The sequence below is a fragment of the Vitis riparia genome, chromosome 13 (genome assembly GCF_004353265.1).
Source record: "Vitis riparia cultivar Riparia Gloire de Montpellier isolate 1030 chromosome 13, EGFV_Vit.rip_1.0, whole genome shotgun sequence".
NCBI lineage: Eukaryota > Viridiplantae > Streptophyta > Magnoliopsida > Vitales > Vitaceae > Vitis > Vitis riparia.
The window spans coordinates 19,262,788-19,280,621 of record NC_048443.1 but is presented as its reverse complement, the minus strand read 5'-3'; positions in this window follow the sequence as shown (position 1 = coordinate 19,280,621).

Sequence of the window (17,834 nt, the reverse complement as noted above, 5' to 3'; positions counted from 1 at the left end):
TGTTGTATTCCTACCCTGATCAATATTTTGAAGCAATCTTGCAAACCAAAATTTAAAAAAAAAAAAAAAAAAATACAACAACAACAATAGCAACAAAAATACACTATTGTAATTTCAATACATGAAGTTGTTGATGGTAATCCAATGATGTATAAAAAAACATCTATAAAATTAATATTTTTTATAAAAAAAATATAGAGGTATAATAAAAATACACTACAATTACAATATAAATACAATAACATTATGATACATTACGATAAGGTAAAATTTTGAAATTTTCAAATTTATTATGAAACTAGGCAGTTGTGGGTTCTTTGGCATATCCCTAACATGGTTAATATACAACAAATATTGTTCTTTATGATATAAAATATGTCTCAATTGATTACAATTTTCATTTTTTTTATTTTGTATTTGTTGTAAAATTTTCCTTGGTTGTAATATTGTGAAATAGATTGATTTGATTGTTGGTGAAAAAAATATGTACTTCTCCATTAGTAAATGGACTTGGGAAATTCCATTTAAGGCTACCTTCATGAAATAGGGGAGATTGTACCTAAGGAAGATAAACAAATACAATACAAAGGTGGACAACAAAACGGCATGTACATTGGACAAGGGATGTCATATGTTGATTTTGTTTCAAAGGCATGTGAACGGTTGGATATTAATTCAAATGGATATACATTTCATTACACCCTTGATTTTAATTCATCTGTACTTCAACAGTTGGATGATTGCGAGGACATGCATATGATGTTATCTCATAATTATGATTATGCTCATATTTATGTACTAAAATGGGCTCAAAGAGTAGAAGTTGAAGAAAGTATAGTCAATGTGCAAAATGATTATTGGTAAGTAATATATGTTGTATTAGTTGTCATTAATTCCATGATGCAAGTTGCTTATAATATTAATTAACTGAGTGTGCTATAAAATGTAATCATAATAGTACAGAGGAGACACACAATTCAATTGCATCATGTCAAGAAAACAATGAGTCTAATTTAGGACTTTCTCAAGGCTTCATATCTAAATGTGCAGAAATTGAAGTTAGGCCACATGATTTAAGTCTTTGTCCTCAACCTATTATTGGGAGTTTTCTTAATGCAGATGAATTTAGAAATGTATTATATACGATGTCATTAGTTGGTAGATTTTAATACAAATTCAAAAAGAACTCTCCAAATTGAATATTTGTGTGTTGTTTAGTGGATGGGTGCCCCTGGAGAATAATTGCTCATTTAGTAAGCACAACAAAAATTTTGAAGGTTAACATCTTCAACAATGTACACAATCATTGTGCAAATGTTGAGTATTCAAGTCAACCTTCAATACGGGGAAGGAGAGGTGCTCATGTCATAGAGCAAGTAATAAAGGCAACCCCTCAGTATTTGCAAAGATATCAGGAGCCAATATGGTGTTTCATTGAGTTATAAGCAAGCTTGGACATACAAAGAAATGGCAAATGAGAAAATATACGATCTTCTAGAAAACTCATATATGTTGTATGTTGTTGCCATGGTTATGTCAGAGATTGGTAGACATTAATCTAAGGATGATAGCTAAATGTACCAGACAAAATGGGCATTCAATTCAAGGGTTTTTAATGGGTTGTCGACCTGTTATTGAAATTGACTCAACCCATTTGAGTGAACCATATAAGGGCTCTTTATTCTCTACAATAGCTTATGATGCTGATGATGGCATGTTCCCAATTGCATTTGGTGTTGTAAGTTCATAAAACTGTGAGGATTGGCTATGGCTTTTGTAGAAATTGAATGGCATACTTCAAGATAAAGAGGTAGTCATAATATCAAATAGACATCAAGCAATCCTTCGTAGTGTTTTTCAACTTTTTGAAGTAGAAAATCATTATATTGCTATCATCATGTGAAAGAGAATTTTAGTAGCTATATGACGAAACATAGTATGAAGGAAAAAATATAAGTAAAGAGGATGCATTGTTGCTACTTGATAGTGTTGTGTATGCTAGGTTGGATAACGATTATGTTGTAGCCATGGAAAAATTGAAGACATATTAGACCTAGCAAAGTGGGTTGAAGAGAACAGTCCACAACATTAGGCAATGTCAAAGTTTACAAAAAAACGATGGGATAAGATGACAATTGATCTTGCTAAATCATTCAATGCTTGGCAGAAGGAGGAACGTCATTACACAATTTTCAACTTAGTAATAACACATATGGATAAGTTTGCTCATCTAGAATGTGATCATATTGCTGCCATAGAAAATTGGAAAGCTCTAATTAGCCCAAAGATTGAGGAAGGGTTGTTGGAAAACATTATAAAGAGTGAGTCATTTCATGTATATCCCTATGTTGGTGGTGTGTTTAAGGTATTCAATATGAAGGTATATGTAGATGTGAACTTGAGAGAGCGTACATGTACTTGTAAGGCTTAACAAATGGCCAGAATACCTTGTGAGCATGCATGTGCAGCAATACACAAGACGAAATAGGATATTTATGAATATGTTAACTTGTGTTTCAAGCTTTCAATGCAAGAATTGATATATTATGGACACTTCAATTCAATTCCAAATCACAATATGCCTACCATTGATGTTGATTGATATGTTCATGATGCTCAAGGTCACTTATATCCTTCATTTAAACCTCCATGCTCAAAATGACCACCTGAAAGGCCTCGACACCGTTGAATAGAGTCTCAATTTAGTTCAAAAAGACTTACTGATTCGTCCCCAATTGGTGTACTCTTGATTCATTCCTCAGACGGGAGTTATCAAAAATATTTATAAACCTAATTCACTATATACTAGGGTAGCATAGCTAGCATAGCATAGTGGTTCTAGGATCATCCACAGGGATGGGTTTTCATTTCACACATGATATTAATTTAAAGAATTGGATTGATGCCTTTTCTTTTATAAGTTAGCTTTAAAAGAAAACATAATGATGGTTGAGAAAGGTCTGGTTTTAAGCTAACCAAAAATAGTAACTGATATTAATTATAAAGAAAAGGTTTCTTGGAGTTTCAAGTCACTAGGTTCAGGTTCTTTATACAAAATGGGAGATTCCAGATCTTTTCCTCGCATTGGGGATTTAACCTATAGTTATCCTCCCAACCGGTGTGTTACAGTTGCTTCCCATTAATGGTTTCAACGCTAAATCCCTCTCACTGATGCATCTTGCAATGGCTTGTACCTCCCACTTAGTATTTGCCATTCAAGGTGATCCTTAACCTTGGATTACCCTTCAAAAGCTCGTAGGAGATAACTAATGGATGTCTCCAGGGAGTCTAAAAGCTTACCAAGTGTTGGCTATCCTAGGCAATCCTACCTTTAAACCACTTCCCAGAGGCTCGCAAGAGATAACTAATGGATCTCTATGGATTGAGTCTGAAAAGCTTACCAAGTGTTAGCCCAGGTGATTATAAGGGATTTTAAGTTAACTAAAAATATTAAAACCATTAATGGGTCACAACCTTCTCTTCATTAAAAACTGAAACAAGGAAAACTCCCATTTTTGTATCCGGATCCCTTACCTAGCTTCCTTCAGTCCAAGAAACAAAAAGCCTAGCCACTCATCCTCTAAGAAAACATCCTCAGAGGTTGTTTGGCTAGAAAGAAAATACAATCAAAGTGAGTAGGTAAGGCAGAGCAAAGCTTTGTATATTTTTTACTAAAAATGTACAAATGATGACCAAGAATTTCTTCTAAGATTTTCTGATAGATTTGGAAACCTATTGCCAAGGGTTGTACAAAATTCTCCCTCATTCTTGGCTTGCTTCAATGGTAAAAAAGCTACCAAAAACACCAAAACTAGCCAAAAACTTATTAGTACCCCTTGCAAGGGTCCTTAATGTGTCAATTGAGTTAAAAGGTAATAAATACTACTCAAAAGTGTTTAAAAGATTTTATAACAAGCTATAAAAGAACACTTTTTGAGTAGTAATCACTTACCTTTTGTTCACAATGTCAAGTTCCAGGCCATAATCGAGCTTCATGTAAAAATCCATTACCTGTTCCATGATTTTAGTGTTATGCTTGTATGGTGGCATGATACTTTTTATCTTATTTTGATTTTGATGATATGTATGGTTTATGAAATTAGAATTTGTAAGAATTTGTTTTGGAACTTACTTATTTACTTGATTGTCATGACGAAGATGTTTGTATTACATGTGCCATTATTTTAGACTTATGATCTTATCATTATTTAGGGTGGTTTGTAACCATGTTTTTAATGTTATTTACAAGATCATTATTAACTTTGTACATGTTCATTACCTTTTTTTTAACTTGTTTTCCATTGAAATACAGGTTACATCATGACATCTTCAAGTGTTTCATTTAAAAATATAAGAGGTAATAATAGAAATGGTGAATATCTACTATATCATAACTGTATGTGTAAATGTTCACCAAGACAGAGGGCGGCTGTTAGAATTTTCGAATCAAAGAATAACCCAAATAGGTTATATTATTGTTGTCAATATGCAAATACTAAAGATGATTGTCATTTCTTTAAATGGGCATCCCCCGAAGGATTTGGTGATAGCAACACCTACCAAGAACCACAAGAGGTTGTTGAAAGAAGAATGTATGTCATGGATGAAGAGTTTAAACATATTTTAACAAGAATTGAGTTCATACAGAAAGTAATTTTAGTAGGACTACTTTTATTTTTTGTTTTATGTTTGAAAATTACTTAATCATACACTTACTTCATGTTTATTATGTTTTGGATTATATATGTAATGCTTAATTGCATTGTACTTTATTGTATTTGTATTTGGAGTTATTTATAATAGGTTAATTATATCCATCATGTGGATTTGTGTTAGATTTTTAATTGTAATAGTTCATAGTTTTTTCTACCACTTTTATTACATTTACAACACAAATTCACTAACATTATGATAAAAAAACACTAATAGTATGCTAAATTACAACATAAACTAACAAAGCAATCTTTTGACTAAATATAGTCCAATTTGTTGGGTTGATTACCAATTTCTTATATATAATGGTTCAACAAATGTCAACCTACTAAAAAGCAAAAGGGAAAAGTTGATTGAAATGCTTCTACTTTGAAACCATTGCTTGTATGAACTATTATCCACCTGCCAACTTAATAAAATTGACATAGCCATAAACCTAATATAAAATAATCATTTTGGCAATCTAGAATAATCAAGCATAATTTCATAATGCATCTCTCATGCTTACAATGTTATGGACCAAACAAACTAATACAATGACTTTTCTCAACTGATACAATCTTAAATAAATCTTATTTCATAAACAACATAACCCAATTGCCTAATGAAACAACATCACTGATCCATAGACTGGTAGACATTTTCCCTGACTTCATTTTCTGGCGACATTATCAGTTATGTTAGGAGTTTTCCCCTGTACTTCCTGACCTTATCCTATACAAAAGAGTATATAATAGAATATTAACAAAAATTCATGTTATTTTATTGAACATAAAAATAAAAAATATTGTATTCAACACAATATAATACTTTTGCAATTGTACGAGAAAGTCCACCGTTACCCCATAATTGCATAAACTTGATTACAAATATGCCACGATTTGTCCTGCAAGTAGTAATTAAGGAAATTAAAAGTAAATTGTGCATCAAATCAGTATATTTAGAACCTCATTTGCTTTCCATAGGTAAAGAGGAATACAATTCTTGCAACTTACGGATTCAATTGTTGCACAACTTTTGGAACAACGAATTTGAATTTTGTCATGTCCATTGATGGTTTTCTTTGTTGAATCCCAATGACAGCTGACAGAACTCTCACCTTAACACAATATAAAATTATAAATATGGACATCCTTAAAAAAATAATAACAACAATTCACATAAGTAATTGGGCTATAACTATATTTACCAGTTTCTCTATGAAGGCATCCATTCGTTTTTTCTTTTTATCAATCAATGAATCCAACAACTCAATTCTTTTCACATGAATATTCAAAATGTTTAAATACCAGTGATTTCTCCTGCATATTGGTATGAACAACTAAAAGAAAAAAAAAATGATTTTATCAAATTAGTTGTATTCATGAATTTCCTACACAATACTTAAAAATATCCAACTATAAATGAATTTCATTAAATTAAATAAAACTTGTTCATATGTGTACAACTGAGTGTTTTTGAAATATTTCCATAAATTGTCACATATATATTTTGGAGATAATGTACCCCTCTTATTTTCCACATCAAATTGTAATAAAAAAAAATGCAAAATATACATTAGATTAAAACAATCTACTTAAAACAAAAAAAATCAATCTATAATTCTTACACATATTGTACCGTAAAGTGGGGAGATAAGAAATGCTTCCTATTTTATTTATTCATACCATTCAAAATTCGACAAAGCATGGTTACAACCTTCATGTAAATTAATGAAAATCAGAAATATAGTTTTAGAGTAATTTTATCCTAACTTAATATAACTAAATATGAATACCTTATTGTCAACCAATTTGTTGGGTCCCAGGCATTTGAAGTCAAACCTTGTCAAGAAGAAATCGTACATGGAACATAATATTTGGCTACATAGGAATAATTATGATGTTACGAATTAAAACTAATTATTTCAAATGGTTGTCTTAATTGTACTTGTTTATACTAAATCAAGTTCAACCTGACCTTTCATCACGTGTATCATCCAATGCATATGCCAAAACTTGTTTTGCTATAGATGAAGACGCTGAAAATTTGATTGATAGTTGTACCACGTATGGTGATTGTAGGGGAGTAGCACGTTGACATAGCTGATATGAACATTATGGAGGATGTCTAGTCTAGTAAGGAATAATAGCATTCGTCTGAACTTCATCCTCAACTATATGTATAGAAAATAAGAGAAAAAAATTTAGTAACGAAAATAACACGCACAGGAAAGACTAGCCATTATTATGTACTCATTAATATTTTGATATTAAAAATTACTATAAAAAAATAAAGATTCAGAAAGTATACTATTATGTTGCACTACTGGTTGTGAGCTCGATGGGCCTGCATTATCTTCACCATGAGTGGAAGATCATTCAATGGTGATCCATAGGCTAATTTTAGAATGCATAACAACCAAAATTTATTTTTAAAAAAAAAATTATAAAAAATTTGCAATTAAATTAAAAGTAATAAAAAATTATAACGACTAGTGCTATAAAAACATTACTACCATGTGGTGGTGATGGGAAATATTCATTGATATCAGGTTGGTTATGACTTCTGCTTTGATGAAAATGTGATGAGGTTTTGTTTTTATTATGGTGCTTTGCTAGTTTATTAATTGCTTCTCTCATTGTTTGAAGCAATTGGTGAATTTGTCTCTCCACTGTATTATACTCTGCTATAATTTCCTACAAAATGGTACAAAGTGTAAAAGATGTATATATTATGCATAACATGTTTGGTTTACTCTTTAAATAAAAGAATAAATGTATAAGGTTCTCACATCACGAGTCTCTTCTTCAACTTCACCTATTGGATTAGTAAGGTTTTCATGTGCATCTTCTTCCCTTTCATCTTCTTGGACCTACAATAATAAAAAAATATATATATAATTTTTTTTAAAAAAAATCAAATATGAAAATAAAAGAAAATGTAGAAATAAAATTTTGCCCCTTACATTAGCTAGTCCAAAGTCACCATAATCCTGCAACTCTGCATGCACCATTTTCTTTATTAGGTCATCACTCCACGTTGCATATATGGGGATGGTACATGGCGCCAACATAGTTGGAATGTAGAATTTATATACATAAAAAAGTTGATACACAAATATTACACACATCTATACGTTATTTAGAAAAGAATTATTAAAACATATAAAATGGTATGGAAACCTTCAACATTTAATAAAAAAAGGTATCTACCTGCAAAAAAAAAAAAAAAAAAGCAACCTGTGAACCATGAGCCTTTACCCAATCGAAAATGTTTAATTCCAGCAACCAATGTGTCAAGTACAAATTGGCCCCAATTAACATTGATGTCAAAGTCTCCAACAAGCAAGGTACACCACAACTCATGACTACCATCCAACTTCGATGTTGGAGCAAGTAATGTAGCACATGAGAAGAAGATAAACAATTTTTTGAAGTCACCCATGTCTTTCATTGAGATCAGCCTATCTCTAAGGACTGATAGGTTTTCTATCCTATTATTCTTATTAGTAGGTGAAAGTAGGATCCTCCTACCAATATATGGAATTCCTAGAATTTCACCTACATCAGAACAAGTAATTGGAAATTGTCTTTCTTGTCTTATGTCTAACCTACAGTGAGCTATATTGAAATGATTTATCATTCATTTACAAAAGTTATGCCTTAGCTCTATAGAGGAGAACTTAAGCAATCCACCAAAGCCAATAGCTTGAATTATGGTATTCTTTTCATCAAGTAGATGTCTAAATTTTTTGGTGGAATAACGACTATTTATTTTGACTTCCTATAGAAGTAAATAAACAATATTATAAAATAAAAATTAATACAGTAAAATTAAACAACAATGTCAAACATTAATATAGTCAAAATAGCATAATACTAATTAAAAGAATGTTCAAACTTGGTGGTATCATATTGTTTTTTTCCTTTTATCCATGTATTATGATCCACACTGCACTATAGAATTTATAACAAATAATCAATTGTCATAATTAAAATTTTTTAAATGTACAATGAATCAAGTAATGTTGTAATATGTTGTACTTCTAGTGTAATTGTATTATAAATGTAGGGCATTTGTATTATACCCTTATTTATTTTGGTGTAACTACTATTAGTGATCCCAAATATAGTTGCATACATGCTACTATAAACACACTAAGCCATTGTGGTAGTGGATAACAAATTTAAGTTGTTTGATGGTAATCCAATATGTACACATTGTTAATGCTCATCATGGGTAACCTTTTAAACTGTATATAATTATAAAAACTAGTTATGAAATTTACATTAAGCTGGATTTTGATTTAACCTCATTCTAAAATTTTAAAAGTACAATAAATCAACTATTGTTGTAATGTGTTGCACTTTTACTATAATTGTATTGTAAATGTAATGAATTTGTGTTGTACCCTTATTTATTTTGGTGTAACTATTGTTATTGATCCCTATTAGAATTACTGGTTACTAGGATCCAATAGGCTTAGACCCTACTTAGCACACCACTTGCAAGGTATAGAAGATGTTAGTTGTTAGTATTGTTACAGTGCTTATACACATGGTGAAACTATGGGTTAAAGACATCAATAGGCTAAAAACTCTCAACAAAAGTCATTACTTTCTTAGAAAGATATGAAGGAAACCAGTCCTACTTAAGACTAAAATGTTCATATGAACATGTTTGAGTTCATGAATTTTATGGAAGGACAAAATTGTCCATTCATCATTATTTATCCACTGTTCCATACTGCTAAAAACTATTCCCATATTATTGATCAGTCTCAAAACCTTCACCGCAAATTTAAGGCTTTATCATGGTGTGAATTCACTTCCACGACAACCTTATCTGATCTTTCATTAATCTCTCCTTTAATTGAAGGCTCACAACTAAAACAATCCAATGAGAAATATATCAGAATATGACAGTTGCAACAATTGAGGCTACTAACGGTTAAAAAAATATAGCAGAGAGATCGATTTAAACCCAAAACAATATGCAGTCACAACTCCACTTTTAAATTATACCAATTTTTATAACACTGCTAAAATTACAGAAATAATTCGCTCCTCAAAACAAAGCACAAGTTAAAAATTAAATAAATAAATAAGAAGGAAAATTACAGAAATGCTACTGTGACAAAAAAAAAATTTGCATCTCCTTGTATGCAATAACCAAACACCAAACTATTGGTTGAAATAAATAACAGCAAAATTCCCTCATGTCTAGATTTTTCAATGACCACCTACAACAAATAACGAAAATAACTACAACATCTTCAATAAGAGGTCATATTGGTTTTCCCCAAATAACCAATTCAAATAACACAATCAAACTTCATTCATACTCTATTTTTTTCATTTTCCTTGCAAATCGAAGAACATAACACCACAATAATCTAGTTGTTCAGTGAATTGGTAACTTATATAAACCTTAGAAACTAAAATCATACGATGAAAAAATTTAAATGAACCCTAGAAACTAAAATCTAAGATTTCTCATATTTCAATGAAAAAAATTCAGTATTTCACATATGATGAAAAAAAAGATGCGGTTGAAGACGTTGTTGAAGACATTGTCGAAGACACAATATTCAAAATGGAGACACGCCAACGATGATGCAAAATGGAAGTCTTCAATGGAGACACCATTGGAACAACGGAACTGTAGACGACTGCATGAGATTCAATATGCCCCACAATATGATACAACGATGAAAACACCCTGATGATGCGAAAGGGAAGCCTTGATGGGAAAGATGCAAAATGGTAGCTTTCAAATGGAGAACATTAGAGCGACGGTCTTCTCCATTTTTTTCAATTGTCTTTTTCCTTAAAAATTGTCATTTTAGAATTTAATTCAAGGGTAAATTGGTCTAATAAAAATTTTAGGCCCTTTAAAGAATTATCACATTCACCCACCCTTCTTAGTAATTTTTTACCTCTACCCATCTTAAAGGGTAATTTTCCCTTTTATTATCTTATAGCAATGATGGATTTTTATAAAGAGAATGAATTTCAAAATATATATATATATATATATATATATATATATATATATATATATATATATATATATATATATATATATCAAATCCCCAAGAACAAGGACTTCAATTGTACATAGTAGTACCTTGGAAGTATTAGGTATCATTTCCATAGGGAATTATTTTTTTTTATAAAAGATCTTCAAAGGTGTGAGGTATAAGGTGTGGTTTAGAGAATAAAACACATAAGATTATTGCAAATATATATATATATATATATATATATATTAAAGTGGAGTCCATTACTCTTGTTAGAACGTGATAGAAGAAATAAGAGGATCATGATGCATGACAATACCATGGTGCACAAAGGGAACCATGGCACATGAGGAGAGCGGACACACAAGGAAGCTGTAGATAATAGAACGATGAAATATTAACTTAATGAAATTTGATTTAAAGTAAAGATTGTTGGGAAAGTGTCTCAATTTCTAATTGGAATAAATTTCTTTTCTTAGAAGGAATAGTACATAGAATATTTTCTAAATTCATATGTGATTGTAATTAGATTCTTTATTGAATAAGGAAAGCTTGTAAGAATATCTCTATAAATGTTCTAGATCATAAGGGGGAAAAAGTTATGTGAAAAATATGGGTTTGTGAAGAGTACTACACATATAGGATAGAGATATAATGAAGAGAAAGAGAAAATCAATAGATTAAGAGGGTTTGCAATTTATGGTGTAAATATAAGAAAGAAGGGTGGGACACTCTCAATAATGTAAATGGACTCGTGGTTAAAGGTGAATATACAAAAAAAAAAAAAAAACACACACACACACAAGGTGTTTTAGGACCCAATAGTTGCCTTTATCTCTATCTTATATAATATTATTTATTATACGGTAGAATGTTATCTCTCCTTTGTGGAGGTAGGTATGATTGGTCAAGCCACATTAAAACTTTGTATATCTTTGTTTGTGGATGATTTTATTTTATATTCTTCAATTAACATGTTGCAATATTAAAGTTTTCAATGAGATAACAATTCAAACATGATTATTTCAAATCATATTATTTCATAATTTAGATATTGTTTTGATATATATTTTTCTCTTTTTCTAAATATTAAATTCTAAAATTTTCTTTTGAGGAACATGTTTAGTTGTTGCGTTTGTACTTCTAATTTAAAATTTTGGATGCAATACAATGGAATTAGATGTGAGCATAGTTTTTAAAGGCTCAAGGTGCACTAAGACGCAAAGTAGTCCTAGAGCCTACGGCGCAAGGCGCACCTAAGGCATGAGCTTTAGTGAAGTGAGGCACATCCTAATTTACATATATATATATATATATATATATATATATATATATATATATATATATATATATATATATATATAATCAAATTTAACAATCATTTATTTGTCCTAAACACATAAATCATCAAATATTATCCAAAACTTCAATTTAATCAACAAAAAACATAAAATTAAAGAACTCTAAGCATAAAAACAAATCCAAATCCATATTGCTAATAGCCTAATGCATATCCAAATCCAAAGTTTCCAAACCAAAACATGAAATTTGTCCACAATTCAAAAAGATCATTAAAAAAACACTTAAATACAAATTTGTCTACAACAATCAATCATCACTCCTCTAAATCAACAAAATCATCATCATCATCATCATCATCATTTCCATCATCACATTTGTAGCCTTCTCCATTCTCTTCATCTGTTGAATCAACCATTTCTCCATCTTCATCTTCGTCCATTAGTGAATGAGAAGGCAAAGTTCTAGAGCTTGAAGCTATCCCCCTCGTTGGTGGTATTATGTTTAAGCTTGCTCTAGCTCTAGCTCTAGTATCAAACCTGGCCTCCTCAGCTCCAATAGCTCTAGCAACATTACCCCATGTCAAATTGTCATCATCAAATACAAAGTCATCTTGTGCACCTCCATGAGAATCCTTATCTTCATTCTTCCTATCAACCATTCATTACTATCATCTATATCTTTCAAGGAAATTAGGTTGATGGTGTTATGTTCATTGTATTTTCTCTTCAAGGCTCGATTATTGTATACCAAATCATTCAAGCGTTGATGATCTAACCTATTTCTCCTCTTGCTATGAATCTGCAAAAATTTATAAGCTCATAAATATATTTTATAGTTTTAACTTTTAACTTTTAAGTTACATTCAAGACTCTATTAGACTATTACTTGTAATTATTTTGGTCACTTTCATTTTCAAAGATGCTCCAATTTTGTTCACAACCCGATGCACTACATGTTAAGTTGAGGACTTTCATTGCAAACCTTTACAAATTTGGAGTTGAAGCTCCATATGCAGCCCACCATTCAGCTGTAGTATAGATATTAACAATTTAGTGAAACAATTCACCTACTTTAGCAAAAATACAATCTAATCATTTAAATAAACAAAACTAAATAACTAACCTGGTGTTATAGTCTTCCTTGTCCTAACAGCTAACTCATTCCCAAATAGTCCTTAGGCATTTGTGTACAAACTCACTTCGGCCACAACTTTTTCTTGCTTAGTAGGGTCTCTTGTCAACCTTAAGATGCACTTATACAAATCACTCATAATCTATGCATCATGCTCTATTTCTGGTTTATCATAGAAGTATTATGGGTTCAAAAAGTACCCTACTACATGCGAAGGCTGATGAAGCTAAATCTCCCATTTCTTATCAATGATTTTGAAGATTTATTTGTACTTCTCTTCATTTCCATTCAAACTTCTCACAATTGTATCCTTAGCTCTATTCATGGCCTCATAGATATATCCCATATGAGCTTTTTTTTTTTCATCATCAACCAAACGAAGCACATGAACAAAGGAACCCGAAACCTTTAAGCAAAACACAATAGCATTCCAAAATGAAGGCATTAGAATTATGCTAGCTATAGTTTTCCCCTTCTACTCTTTTACCCATTAACTATCTGATTAATCTGAACTTGTAAACATCTTCCTCAAGTTGTTTTTTTGTTCATGTAATTGCAATAATGTGATGAAAGCAGTTGCAAACCGAGCCTTAGCAGGCCTAAGCAATTCCTTTTGTCTAGTAAACCACCTCATCATGTTGAGGAGGCCTGAGCGATTATAAATATACTCATTTAGTGATATAGCCCTCTCCAATGTCCTCTTGATGTTTAGTGGCTTTCCAATATCTTTCAACATCAAGTCAAAGCAATGTGCAACACATGGTGTCCAATACAAATACGAGTGTTTTAATTCTAACAACCTCCCTATGTAACATTGTAGATAATAAATTTGCATAAGTTCTCAAGATAAATAATTCAAAATTTAAAAGTAAATAAAAATTCAAGAAATAGTATTTATTACCTGTAATCACATAACTTGAGTGATTATCTATTATAACTTGAATAATATTCTCCTCACCAACTTACTCTGCCCATTTTTTCAAGTAACTCAAACATCTTTTTTCCCGTCTTAATCATTGAAGAAGCATCAATAGATTGCATAAATATGGTTCCCTTTGAACAATTAACCAAAAAGTTCACCAAAGTTCTCTCTTTTCTATCGGTTCATCCATCCGACATAATTGAACATCCTTTTTTTTCCATTCCACCATATGATCCTTCATCAAATCTTTTGTGAGAGTCAACTCTTTCTTAAGGCTAGTAACTCTTACCTCATGAAGAGTTGGTCCCTTCATACCCACTCCATATTGGCCAATAGCCTTAATCATTGGTTGGAAACTTAGATAGGTGACTGCATTAAATTGAATAGCAGCCTCATACATCCACCTTGTGATAAGCATACAAGTTCTTTCTCTTGTTTCCTTTTTGTAGGCATCATTTATAGTAGTTTGATTCATCTTCCCACTCCTTCAATTTTGAACAACCATCTCTGCATTAGAAGTGAAAAAATGATCCAAAGACCTTGGTTTTTTCAAAGAAAACATCCTACCACGACTTCCTCCTCGGTTACTACCTCCACTAGAAATGTTGGTGACATTCATTTTACTATTAATCTCCTCACCAAAATTTTCATCTTCCAAACCAAACAAATCTTCATTAACATCTTCGCTCCCCATATTCATTTGCTCTTTTTGACTTTTCTTGGAACTCATATACTCTTCCATTTTTTTTCTAACATGTTCCAGACATTTTCTACATTTTTTAGCATTTCTATATCCACCAACAAGATATTGTTTGTGTCTATATATGCCTCATTTGGTTACTTTATAACAAAAAATGAATATGACGGTGTTTAAATCTTTTTCATTAAGCAAATGAGCATACTTCCATCCGGAATCTCTTCTTCCACTTGCACTAGAGTTCACTTGAGTTTCACTCTCATCATCCATCTTGCAAACAAATTATCTATACTACAATAAAATAATTATAATTAAATTAAGAAAAAAATTGAAAAAAAATTCATATCACATTAACAAAAAATATGCACATGAGAGTGTTTTTTATTTGTTTATTTTTATTTAGTAAAATTTTAATGTCAAAATGCAATATATATATATTTTTTTTAATGTCAATGAGAGTTATGAAACAAGAATGGAAAAAATGCATAAAAATGAAGAAAATAGAAAAATACCAAGGTCCCAAAAAGGTATGTCTATTTTTCTCTTATTTTTCATCTTCTTCACTTCTCCACTGCACGACTGAGGTTAGGGCACAATTTGGGAGGGTTGTTAGGTTGAAAACAACTAGAAAATGAGGCTGAAAGGGAAAACAAGGCCAAAACGATGTCGTTTTGGACCTTTTTAAAAATGGTCAAAATGACATCGTTTTGGTCTCAAAAAATAAAAAATAAAATAAAATTAGGGCTTCTCTCTATCCTCTGTAACCCAATGCCGATGAAGAAGAGAAGAAGAAAAAGAAAAAGAAGAAAATAGGGGATAGGGGATCGAGGGGCACCTATAGACCGCATTGCACCTTACTGGAGGCGAGCGCCTTGCGTGCCTAAGCGGTGCCTTCATGTAGGGGCATCGCTTGCCCTTAGGCAAGGCACCATAGGGTGGTGTTGCGCCTCCCAGAGCCTAGGCGTGCCTTTCACAACTATGGATGTAAGGAAACTAGTAAAATTAATTCCTTATTTCTCAAAAACAATTTCAAAGAAAAAAAAAAACTAAAAACTAAAAACTTAAACTTAAACAAATTAAACTAATCACCATTTATAAATGCTATCATTCTCTTATTGCTCTAGATACTTGACAAGAACCAAGGGATGGATCATGCATATGGTCTTGTAGTTGGGCTATAGTACTCATAGTAATGCTAATCATACTTAGGTGATATTTGTTTTTTTAACTTTTTATTGAAATCAACTTCTTTCACATTTTAGCTAATTTGTTTTTTTTTACTTCTTGTTGACTTATTATTTATTTCTTAAATTTCTTGATCGAATAGAAAAAATTCAAATATTTTGCTTTCTCTAAAGGCTAAAAGTGAATCACCATAATTAAAGTCAACCTATTGTTTTTTTTCTTTTTTATTTTTTCTTAATACTTAATAGAATAAAATATTAACAAACAAATAACTTAATACTTAACACCATTAAATATTATTTAGTCTTAAATTCTATTTAGAATTAAGTCAAAAAACAAATGCCACCTTAATTTCTAATTAGTTAAATGATTAAGCAAAAATTTAAGATAGTAAAATTTTTTTAATACATCAATATTTGAAAACAGGTATTAAAAATTATTGTTTTTTAAAATAAGTTGTAAAAAATTCTTACATTTTTTTGTAAGAGTTATTATAATTTTTTATTTTTAAAAATATAAAATAAGAGATGTATCCAAACAACACCTTAGGATTTAATTTCCCTCATTTTTGTTTTTTCTAACCAAATTTAAAATTTTATTTTGTATTTTCCTAAAAAATTTCCTATCAATAATATTTTTTCCTTAATTGTATTTGTTGTTTGAATTATGCCTGCCCCCTTTGATTCTTTAAATATCATAGCCAACTTTACATAATGTTTTTCAGTTGTTTTTTACCTAAATTTTTGTTACACATGCATTAAATACCTTTTTTTTTTTTCATGTTCTTTTTAATTACTATTATTAAGTATTCTAGTAGTATCCACTTGGACACCTTCAAAGAGTGGACCTTTTGTATAAGAAGTATAGATTATTCTATATCTTTAAAAATCACTTTAAAAAAATACTTAAAATTTAAGGTAGTAAATATTTTGATACCTTAATTTTTTTTTAAATTTAGTACTACAACATATTAAGTCTATCCAAGTGGATAGTAATTAATTCATTTAACCTTTTTCCACACAAATGAATTTCATCCATTAAACTTCTTTTCTTTTCTTTTCTTTTCTTTGTAGAAGTTGTCAATATTGTGAAAAGATTAAAGAGGTGTTTAGTAAAATTTAATATTTATTACTTAATGACTTAAATTAACTTTAACTTAAATTATACTTAAATTGTTAGCTTGAAATTTATTACTTAATTTTTACTTTAAGTATAAAGGTTATTTGATAAAATTAACTTAAAATATATTTTAAGTAATTAAATTGACATATTTATCCTCATAAATTATAATTAAAGTGAAGGAGGTTAAGTAACAATGGAGATTGTAGAGCAATAAAGGAGATTGTGGAGATAACTAGAGAAATGAAGGTAAACAAGTAAAACGAATATATGAATTTAAGAATAAGTTCATTATTTTTACTTATTACTTATAATTATTTTTTATTTTGAGTCATATTATTAAATTATTTTATCAAATATAATTAATTTACTTGATAACTTAAATTAAATTATTAAGTCACTTTAAGTTATTAAATTGATTTATCAAAAACTCACTAAATAGGAGCACAAAATAGGTTAAAAGAAAACCTATAAAAATTTGTATTATCAATGTATAAGTCTCTAGAAATACATTAAATTAATTAATTATATTACAAAATTACAAATATTTATGAAGAAACAACAAACCAAGTATGTTCTTAATTGATTTGTTGAGGATGTGGACAATGATTGCAATAATTAATTTGTTTCTGATTTTGATTTACAGATGACATTTCTCAACCAGAAAATAAATCCATTTTTGGTAATTTTGAGAGAGCATTTAAGAGTTATACTTTTATTTATTTTACCTTAAAAGCACTTGCATACTGGTGTATTTATCT